This window comes from Dasypus novemcinctus, chromosome 9 (assembly GCF_030445035.2).
Source record: "Dasypus novemcinctus isolate mDasNov1 chromosome 9, mDasNov1.1.hap2, whole genome shotgun sequence".
NCBI classification, from domain to species: Eukaryota; Metazoa; Chordata; class Mammalia; order Cingulata; family Dasypodidae; genus Dasypus; species Dasypus novemcinctus.
This window is the reverse complement of record NC_080681.1, coordinates 31,082,249-31,093,303: the sequence shown is the minus strand read 5'-3', so window position 1 is coordinate 31,093,303 and position 11,055 is coordinate 31,082,249. Positions and strand designations below refer to the sequence as shown.

The window sequence follows — 11,055 nt, the reverse complement described above, 5'->3', positions numbered from 1 at the left end:
ACCTGATGCACCTCCCAGGCACACGAGCGCTGTGCCTCTTTAGCATTGCTTGCCAACACATCCGTTCCTCCAGAGCAGTTTCTGAACAAGTGTGTTCCAAGTGCCCGGCTTCGTGTGTGGCGAAGGAGCTGGACAAAAGTCTTCAGACAAATGATTAACGACCAAATTGTTGTCTTCCAAGGGCTTCTAAGGGTTCCTTGAGATAGTGTCTTTATCTCATTTCCCTTCATAATATGGCAGTGTCCATACTTTTGTAATGTTCCTGGGTCTCATCAAAGGTAACATCCTCCTTCCAATGAATTCATGGGTAGAGGAAGGGAATAAATTGGCAAGAGCAGGAGGGAGCCTCTGGGAGGGTGGTCTTGGAAGCTCTATGGGAAGAGAAATATTTTTCAAACAATGACATTTCCCAACTTGTAGAGAGGAAACTGATTCGGGAGAGAGGATGTATTATTATTCCCAGTAGGTTGATTAGACAACTGAGGCAAGACATGTTGCACGGCCAAGGGTCCTGACTGTGCAGAATGGCTATGTGGAGGCCAGTGTCCCCCTCATTTATTTAGCACTTATTTGCTGAGTGTCTCCGCTGTGTCAGCACTTTGCAAGGCTCACAAGATGGCGAACAAAAGAGACTTGGCCTCCGTCATCACGTAGAGGATGTGGGAGGGACAGGCATTAGACAACTATATGTATCTATAATGAGAGCTTGTTATTAATACTATAAAGGAAAAGTACAGGACTTCACAAGAGATTATGTAAGCAGGGAGGGGACTAATCTGCTGGCACTCACTGAGCATTTACTGTCTGCCAGGGACTCTGCTATGCTCAGACTTGGCTAATGTGTCCAAAGTCCTCAAGAAAAAACTCAGAGCAAACAATGGAGATTCTCCCACACGGTGAACATAACAATGCCTTTCCTACCTACTTGACATCTTAACGTGAAAGTCTATGTTCTAACACTTTGGCCATTAAAACTACTGGGTGAAGTTAGTATTGAATGAAAACTTTTACAGAAGTAAGGAGTTCTTTCTTTGAATTCAGATTTGTAGTTGACAAAGAGAACTCTTTTCCTCAAGCATCCCAACTCTGGTTTCTATTTCTTTTTTTTTTTTTTTTTAAGTGACTCTAGCGCGACTGAAGAGTCATGCCATGGGGACTAGGCTGCTGGCTTTCCTCCTGAGTGTAGCCGACAGCGGTCACGGTCACCTTTCTTCCCCTTCTCCACTTCCCCTAAGGTCTGAGAGAACTTCCTGCTTTGGAGCCCGCTGAGAGAGTCGTTTGCCTCTTGTTTATTTGTGTATTTCTCTTCCATCCCAGGCCACCTCACCAGAATGCTGTGGGAGAACACAGAGAGAAATGAGGCAGAAACTGGAGGATTGCAGCCAGTATCCATGTGGAATCTAAGCCCCCTCTTGACATAGATGTGGAATGGACACAACCAAGCCAAGGTCCACAGGATGGAGGAATACAGTAAGGATTAGAGTGGACTTAATGATATTCTATTCATGAACTATTGTGGTTAAGAATCAAGAAAATGTGGCATTGGTGTGGAAAAAGTGGCCACGGTGGCTGCTGGGTGTGGGGAATGGGAGGAAGAGATGAGATGTGGAGGCATTTTCGGGACTTGGAGTTGTCCTGAGTGGTGCTGCAGGGACAATTACCGGACATTGTCTGTCCTCCCATGGCCCACTGGATGGAACGTGGGAGAGTGTGGGCTATGGTGTGGCCCACAGGCCATGGGGTGCAGCGATGCCCAGAGATGTACTCACCAGATGCAATGGATGTATCATGATGATGGGGGAGAGTGTTACTGTGGGGGGAGTGGTGGGGTGGGGGCGGTGGGAGTGAATGGGGACCACATATTTTTCAAATGTAATATATTTTTTAAATGAATAAATAAAATAAAATAAAAAAGAAACCGGGAATCCTCAGAAGCTGTGGGAAATGCAAAAAGACCTCCACTCCAACCCCTTCCCCCTTCACCTTCTTCCAGGCCCCTAACGGTAGCCTTGGTTTTGACTCAGGCACCTCCAGGTGAGTCAGAGAAGGAGGGAAGACTTCCTTGTCTTCTTGCCCATGTGACAAAGATGACCTAGAATGAGATCCTGCAGGACAGGGCAGAACATGGCAGGCCTCTTCCCAGGAGGCTCAGGTCTTGGGGTCCAGGGTGGTTGGCACTGGGGTGCCGCCCAGAAAATGTGAGCTGCAGGGTACCAGGAGGCCTGGCCCAGGGAAGCTTTGTGTAAAAGGAGGGTTTGGTTCAAGTTCTGTCTCTCCCTCAACATCTGACTTTTCTCCAGCACAGCTTCCCTCTCACTGGGAGCTGCTGGGGACTCAACACTAGCTTCTGACCATACAGGAGAAGGAAGATGAGGCAGAGCTGACGTCATTGCACTTGGTGCACGAGGCTTAGAGGGCTTCTCTAGATTAGAATCTGCACGGGAAAGGCCACCTGCAGAGTCAGGTCTAAGAAGTTGACAAGGGCAAGAGCACATGGTGGTACGGTATGCAAGCCCTTTCCTACCTGCAGCATCATTTGATCTGTATCGTCTGCCTTGACACGCAGATGAGAAATCTGAAGCGCAGAGCTTCTGGATCGCTGCCTCCTGCCAGGGGTTACAGAGCTGCGAGGTAAGGGCTTCAGCCAGTTTGGCCCTTTTGCCATTACACCACTGCCTCCCAAAGCCCAGGGCCTCCTACTACAGAAAAAGAGACTACCTGAGAGTATCCTGCCCCCAGCACTACGACCTGCTCTACCTACCCTAAGACCTGAAAAACTAGTTCACCCCCAAATTGCCCACCTCGAGCATATTTATGATTTAAAGGAAGAATGCCTTAATATAAAGAAATGGTCCTCACCGCAGAACATGAGCAAGAGACCTTCAGAAGAGATATCTGAAAACCTTACCCAAGTCCAATTCTTCCTACCAGTGAGCCAGCTCCTCCACCCAGGGCAGGGTCCCATTTGCCTCACCCTCGATTTGTGGGACTTCACAGTGCCTAGTGCATGGCAGGTATTCAAGAAGATATGTCATGTTGAATGGATGGATGGATGGATGGATGGATGGATGGATGGATGGATGGATGGGTGGATGGATCTGCCCCCAACCTCCCCAGTAAAAGAGTCATTCATGCATGCATTTATTCAAAATGTATGCATGAGACAAGCCTAGCAGTAAGCTAGGCACTAGGGATATTGCGACACACTTGACAGACACAGCCCCGGCCTTAATGGAACTTAGAGGCTAATACGGAAAATAATCATTAAATGAACAGTAACCGAGTAACTATTTAATTCTGGTTGAAACTAAGTGTGCTGTTTAGGCTAATGGCAGTAACAGGAGGTTCTGACCATGTAAGTATCCAGCTACTAATCTGGATGCTAATTATTTAATGTGCTATTTATACTGATAGAATTCTTTCTTTTTTTTTTTTAAATCTATTTTGGTATTGTTTAAACACAACCTGCATGTTATAAATTTTTTTTCAGTTTAAAATATTTATACTTAAGGTCCACAAAGGAGAGCCAAGACACATATATATATATGAAAGATTTTTTTTCCCCCTTTCTCTCCTCCCACCCTGCTGTTTTTGCTGTCTGTGTTGTCTTCTCTTCTCATTTTCTCTCCTCTAGGATTCACCGGGATTCGATCCTGGGGACCTCTGATGTGGAGAGAGCTTCCCTGTCAATTGCTCCACCTCAGTTCCTGGTCTCTGCTGTGCTTCATCTTGACTCTCCCCTGGTCTCTCTTCTGATGCATCATCATCTTGCCACATGACTCACTGGGGCAGGCACTGGCTCACCATGTGGGCACTCCTGCGGGCACTGGCTCACCATGCGGACATACTTTCTCTTCTTCTTTTTCACCAGGAGGCCCAGGGATTGAACCCAGGTCCCCCCATATGGTAGGTGGAAGTTCTATCACTTGAGCCACATCCGCTTCCCATAAAGCATGTATATTAAAGTTTTAGGGAATTAAGTTTCAGTTCCATCAAACTGAGAAATTTCTATCAGTCTGTCTAAGCATTAGTTTTGAAATTACAGCAAAAAGTGATGGTGAAAGTGTCATGAAACAGGTAGTTTCATATATTACAGGGGGCAGTGTAAACCACTTCCACGCATAAGAAAGAAGTTGGCAATTTGTGTTAAAACCCTTAAAAAGGTTTTTATTCTTTAACCCAACAATTCTGCCTTTGAAGACCCATTCTAACAATGTAATCCTGGGTGTGAAATAAAGTTTATGCACAAGATACATCACAGTATTGTTTATAATAGCTATTAAAAAGAAGCAATTTTAATATCCATTTACATGGGACAATTACGGAAATGCTGGAAAATATTATAATATAATGAATTATCATGAATAAGTTAAAAATGATTGTTATACAGCAACTTGGGAAGGCATTATTTACTAGTGAGTTAAAAATTTTTCAAAATAGCATCTATAGCAATACTGCAATTATACAGAATTATATTTATAAAACCACTAAAAGGAACTCATAAAAATATTAACAGTAATTATTAAGTGTTACAATTATGGGTGATCATTCTTTCTGTTTCAATTTTTAAACTTTTTCTTTAATGGATGATTTTTAATTTATAATAAAAAGACCTTATTTTTTTCAATACAGGGTTCCCATATACTATTATCAAAACCTTGCCTTGGTGTGGTAGATTGGTTATAATAGCTAAAAGCAAATATTTATAACTGTACTAGTAAATATAACCCATGGTTTAATTTTTAAAAGACAGTTAAAAATAAGTGACAATCTCATTTTCTTTTTGGAATTATTTGTAATGCAAAGTTTTCAATGTCTTATACTTAATGGAAGCTCGATGTTTTTTCCCCACCACATCTCTTGAATGAAGCAACAAATGAGTGAATTTTGAACCCCAAGTCTAAAAGACAAACATATTGAAATTTTTGTGTTAAAGTGTCATTTTTGTGTTGAAGTCTGCTTTCCCGACCAACAACCAAAGTCCAAGGCCTTTGGGCTTTCTCAAAAAAGATTTATCAGAAAACAAAACAAAACACTTGTCTTCCTTATCTTCTTCAATTCTTCACTATTTTTTGAATATGGCAAATGGATTGAATAAAACAACAAATATTTAAGTACATTCTGAAATTAATACTTCCTTCTCTAAATGCCATTATTTAAAAGTTATTGGAATTTTTTCAAGAGCAACATCCTGCCAGCTGCTCAACAAATCTCAATTATTATCAGCAAGTATTTGGATTCCATAGAACATTTGGCTTTTATTTGTAATTGTATTCTCTTTGGAGCCCTTCTGTGATCTGTTTGGTTGTTATGACACATAGTTAGAAACAATTAACTAAAGGTTATTCAATTACAGAAGTTTACATTTTTCAAGGGTCATCACTGGTCATTTAGTCCCACATGGTCCCAGAGCAGAAATTCCTTCTACTACCTTGGTCAGTAGTCTCCTATGGAAGCTTAGTTGGTTTTGAAAAGGTGGTTACACTTAAATTATATTTATTACAGAAGAAAATTTCTTTTTGTTTACATGTGCATCTCTACTCCCTAGCATAGAACTCAGCACATCAGAAAGACTCAATAAATGTTGATTGCATGAATGAGTGGAGGTTTGAATTTTTTCATTCATTCAGCATATTTATTGAATGCCTACTATTATTACTACTAGTAATACTGCCAGTATTGTTTGCAACACTGGGGGTACAGCAAGAAGCAAGAAAGACACAGTTCCTGCCCTGGGAGGAGTTTTCCTTCCAGTTGGAATAAATAATCTATCCATATTTTCCTTTGTGATTTAGATCTCAGACATGTGGTAGGTGGACAGGGGCAGCAGTGACCATAAGGACAGGTTGAGGAATATTTAGGGGTTTCTTGTGTCGTTCTACACAAAGTATTACACATTGTATAATTCCATTTATATGAAATGCAAATATAAACCAATTTATAAAGATGAAATTAGAGTAGTGGTCCCGTAGAGCTGGGGAAGGAATGCTAAGGGGTGTGGAGTTTTTCTTTTTGGAGTAATGAAATGGCTCTAAAATTTTTTGTCATGATGAATGTACAACATCGTGAAATCCTAAAAGCCACTGATTCATACACATTGGGTAGATCATAGGTAGGAGACTGTGGGAGCCCAGAGACTGGGATGACCCCCATGCCGGCTTAAACGAAACGCAGCCTGAAGCATGTAGCCACCCCGTGTAAAATGCGCACTTACTAGTTAAAAGGTAACAAGGAATGTACAAAGGTCCCTACGAACTTTAATCCCCTCAAGGCTGTGTATTCCCTTTCTGTTATAACATCATCAAATACTCCATTTGTGGGCCTTGCATACAGTGCCCCTGCTTTTCTCACTTCTTTGTGGGGCACTATGTTTATTTTTCAAGCGGCCACCATCAAAAAAGTCTCTCCTGTTCATAAGTCCCAATAAAGCTCATGTCTAACGTTTGTCTAGCGCGTTCTTTGGTTTTATGGCTGCCCCAACCCATGCACCTCAAAGTTGGGTTGAAACAGTGACTATATCTTGAGTGCACTAGAAATTACTACACTTGCAGTCAGGCAGGGCCAGTGGGTGTTCTAAGTCAGTAATGTTTGAACATGGAAGAAGTTTAACCTTATTCTATCCCTAAGGCTGATGAAGCAAAGCATTTGATATAGAGATTATCAAGATAGAGATGTATTAGCACATATAGTTATCCTTTCATTCTCATTCATACATTTATACATACATTTATTCTCATTCAAACACGTATTAAAAACACCCTCGTGGGAAGCAGATGTGGCTCAAGTGATAGGGCTTCTGCCTACTGTATCAGAGGACCTGGGTTCGATCCCTGCGGCCTCCTGGTGAAAAAGAAGAAGAGAAAGTGTGTCTGTGTAGTGAGCCAGTGCCCGCATAGTGAGCCAAGGGCCCGCACGAGTGCCCACGTGGTGAGCCAGTGCCCGCGCAAGTGAGTTACGCAGCAAGATGATGACGCGCCCAAAGAGAGACAAAGGGGAGAGTCAAGGTGAAGCGCAGCAGAGACCAGGAATTGAGGTGGCACAGCTGACAGGGAACCTTTCTCCATATCAGAGGTCCCCAGGATCGAATCCCTCTGAATCCTAGAGGAGAAAGATAAGAAGAGAAGACAAAAAAAGAGAAATAGAGAAGATCCCACAGTGAATGGACACAGGTGCAAAGCAACAGGGTGGGGGGAGGGGAGAAATAAACAAATGAATCTTTAAAAAAAAAAACACTTGCATAAAAATGGGAGGATAGTCACCAAATTTTTATAAAGATTATCTCTAGGTAATGGGATTATAGTATTTTCCTTTTCACTTTTTCTGTATTCGACACATTTTCTACAATATACGACACTGCTTACATAAGCAAAACAAATTTTCTAAAAACAAAACACACAGAAACAAGCAGGTCCTGCTAACCTGCCATGCTGTTTTTATGCCTCAGTGCTTTGTTCTTACTCACACCTCTCTCTCCTCCAGCGTGCCTCCTCCCCCATCTCCCCGGCCTGGTAAATAAAGGGTCTCAGCTCAAGCATCAAGTCTGCTGGAAAGCTTTCCTGGCGCTCCCTTCCCCAGGGGTCCTGCGCCGCGCGTCTTCGCGCCGTGCCTGAGCTTGGCGCAGGCGTTGATGACGGCGCGAGGAACCGCGCTGCGCGCTCAGCTTCCAGCGCGCGCCCTGGCCGTGGATCCCGGCCCCAGCGCGGAGCCTCGCCCCGTGAGCCCTCTGGAGACGAGGGGTAAATGCCACGGCTTCAGCCAGCTCCGGTTACAAATCCATCCTGTCTCCTATGACCTTAGAGAAGCAAAAGCAGCCCCTTGGCGCTTTCAGGAGCCTTTACAACATGCTACCTTTCCAGGACCACTCCTCCTGCCCCAAACAGGCCATGCTTCCCATTTTTGCTGGTGCTGTTACTTGAAACTGAAATTCTCTTCCCCAATTCCACCTAAGGAATTCCTAAAAAAAAAAAAAGTCCCCGCTCATCTTTAAGATCAAGCTCAAAAGCCACCCATGCTGTGATATGGTCACCAAAATCTCTGTCGGAGGCAGCCGCCATCTCCTCTAAGAGTGACCTGGTCCTGGGAAGCCCTATTCAGCACTTACCCCATACGACCCCGGTGCACGCCGTCCCCAGGCAAGCAAAGGTGAAGTCCTGACAGCACAGCGTTCAGCTCGCCCCTCTGTACCTTAGCAGAGCAGGCACTCGCTCAAAGTCTGCTAATTTTTGAATGATTTGGAACTGAAAAAGTCCAACTTCTCTTCCACATGGAAGTCCCCAAAAAGGACGATACAAATTACTATGAATGACTTAAATATAGAAAACAAGAGAAAGGAGAGCCAGTAAAGGAAATGAAATGAGGTAAGTTGTCAATTAAGCAAAGACCGTAGAAGCAGAATTTGCTTTAATAAAAAAGTTTAGGCACTGATGATCAGGAAAGAGTTCTCTCTTCTTGTTTTGTGGATTCAAAGTCACAAGGCCTTGACTCCATTCTTGACATTGCCTCTGACGTTCAGTAAGTCATTCAACCCTCCTGAGCCTTTACATCCTCATCCTGAAAATGAACACCAGGATCAGTAGAAACAAAGCTATGAAACGTCTCTGGAAAGTCCACAGGGTGCAATAGAGACGGAAGGCATTTGTGAATGTGATGTCATTTATTTCAACAACTATTCATCGAGTGCCAACTATTTGCCCAGCGCTCTGCCAAGTGGTGTAGAGACCGGACTAGGAGAAACCAGATAAATGTCATGGGTGACATCCGTTTGCTTCCTTCCTTTCAGGTGTGTCTCTTTTTCATTTATTCCCATCTTTCTTCCACTGCAATGCATAATGCCAGGTGGCTACTCCTGGCTCTGAAAAGGGAGAGAAGAAGGGTGCACACATACCTCACCCCACACTCCACTTGCTTAACCCATGCAAGTTTTAACCTAGGGACACACAGAGAAGGCAGGAGTAGGCTCACTGACAGGGTCGCTAATGCACCAGAACAGATGCAAAGCAGTCTGTCGGTACCACTGGTCATGGAGATAAAGGACTCATTACCATGAGCAGGATGCAAGCTTGATGTCAGGGGCGACATATTTCTAGGCTGATCAGGATCCCACCCTTGGGATCTTCCTTGCCTCCCAAAAGGAAAGGCAAGTCCTCATATGCAAGTGAGGATGCATATGATTCCAAGTTCCATCATGCACTCCAATGCCCAGAGAATGAAACAGCCTTGACCCCAGCGGCTGCACCCACTTGTAAAGGGAGGAAGTACTTAGGCACGTACTGAGGATTACTCATCAGTCATGCATTCAAAAAATATCTGTTTAGATAATGCAACTTAGGGGTTAAAACACTGACCTTGGGAAGTGGACATCGCTCACCCACATGCAGCGCTGCTGTGTGCAAGGAGTGCTGTGCCACTCAGCGGTGTCCCCCCCATAGGGGAGCCTCACGCACAAGGAGTGCACCCCACAGTGAGCTGCCCCATGCGAAAAAAGTGCAGCCCTCTTAGGAGTGGTGCCGCCCACGCAGAGAGCAGACGCAGCAAGATGATGCACCAAAAAGAGACAGAGATTCCCAGTGCCACCAAGAATGCAAGCAGACACAGAAGAACACACAGCAAATGGACACGGAGAGCAGACAACATGGTGGCGGGAGGGGAGAGAAATAGATAAAATAAATCGTTAAAAATAACAACACTGGCCTTGGAGTTGCACAAACTTGGGCTCAAATCTTAGCTCCGTTCCTTAGTGGCTGTGGGCCTTGAATTGAGTTACAGAGCCTCCCTAAATCTGACACTTCATCCATAAACTAGGGTAACACCAATACTTTCCTTTAGAATTTTGGTGGGGATTAAATGACATTACTGAATGCAGAACTCTTAGCAGTGTATCCTGCACCTGGTAAGCATACAGTGGAAGTTATCATCATCATCATCATTGATATATGCCCTGCACCATCCTAGATCTTAAGCAAACAAATGAACAAAGCCACATACTCTTGCTCTTGGGCAGGTAAACAACTTACTGTAATAGAATATGATAAACTATGAAAGAGATAGGGACAAAAAACAACAGGGAATAAAATTGGAGGGTAAAATGGCTTCACAGGACAGAAGGCATTTTCAATGGGCTATAACAGACAGGTAAGAATTTCACCAGGAAAAAAAAGCATAGTAAGTTAAGGCATTCTAGGTAGAGGAAATGGCAAAAAAGGCAAGGTAAGGAGGCACAAAGGAGCACGGTGAATTTGGAGAACTGCTGCAGTAAAAGCCTAGTCCCCTCTCTTTCCTAGTAAATTGCAGAGACTCGCCTTCTGCCTTCTACTGCCCAGAAAACACAACCGGGGGCCATGGACTGACAGGAGAAATCGCAGGAGGGAGGGAAGGGAGCCTGTCATCCTCTTCGCAGGCTCGCCAGGGTGGGGAGTGGAAACCCGAGGTACCCCCTCGGCCCCCCACCTAAGACGCCCCATCCCTAAACGGGAAGTGGAAACAAAGAAGCCGGAGCCCACGCGGCAGGGGAGGAGGGCGCAGAGCACTCACCGCAGACCTGGGCCAGCTTCCAGCAGGGCTGGGGGAAGCCGCAATGGGCTCCGCGCGCCAGGGCGAGCCACCAGGGTCGCCCAGCCAGCCGCCACCACAATTGCTACTTACTTTGGGGGCCGGCTGTCCCCACAACTCACACACAAGACTCTACGGGCAGCAGCTCAGGAGCCCGGGCTGTCACACTAACAACTTCCCAAGCCGAGGCTCGGGCAGAGGACGCAAAGGGAGGACAGGTCCGGGCGATCTGTCACTCCTTAGGCATTTAAAGAAAGCGAATTCTCTTTGGGGGAAGCCTTTCTCTCTGTCTTCAGCAACTTTGGTGTCTCATCGCCACAACAAAATAATATACTGAAATTTTTTTTTAAGATTTATTTTTTATTTTACTGATTGCCCTCCCCTCTCCCCCCCCCCCCCCCAGCCCCTGCCACCTGCGCTCGCTCTCTGCTGGCTGTGCCCATTCTCTGTGCCTTCTTCTGTGTCTGCTTGTCTTCTCATCTCTTTAGGAGCAATCCTTCAGTATTT

The 11,055-nt window shown here is 44.8% G+C and overlaps 1 long non-coding RNA gene across 4 annotated transcripts in view; it reads right to left on the bottom strand.

The window, feature by feature from the left end:
* LOC101415512 (uncharacterized) overlaps positions 1–10,778 on the bottom strand; it is a 111,538-nt gene extending 100,760 nt beyond the window's left edge. Inside the window, exons 1-3 of one of the 4 annotated variants that reach the window (XR_011649624.1) lie at positions 10,531–10,778; positions 8,102–8,550; positions 3–1,334 (exon numbers count right to left, since the gene is read on the bottom strand). This is a non-coding gene — a long non-coding RNA (uncharacterized lncRNA). Of the gene's footprint in view, positions 1–2; positions 1,335–2,524; positions 3,184–8,101; positions 8,828–10,530 lie in introns of those variants that run through there. The other 3 variants (XR_011649626.1, XR_011649623.1, XR_011649625.1) reach the window with 3 other exon arrangements.
* Between the last annotated feature and the right edge of the window lie 277 nt (positions 10,779–11,055).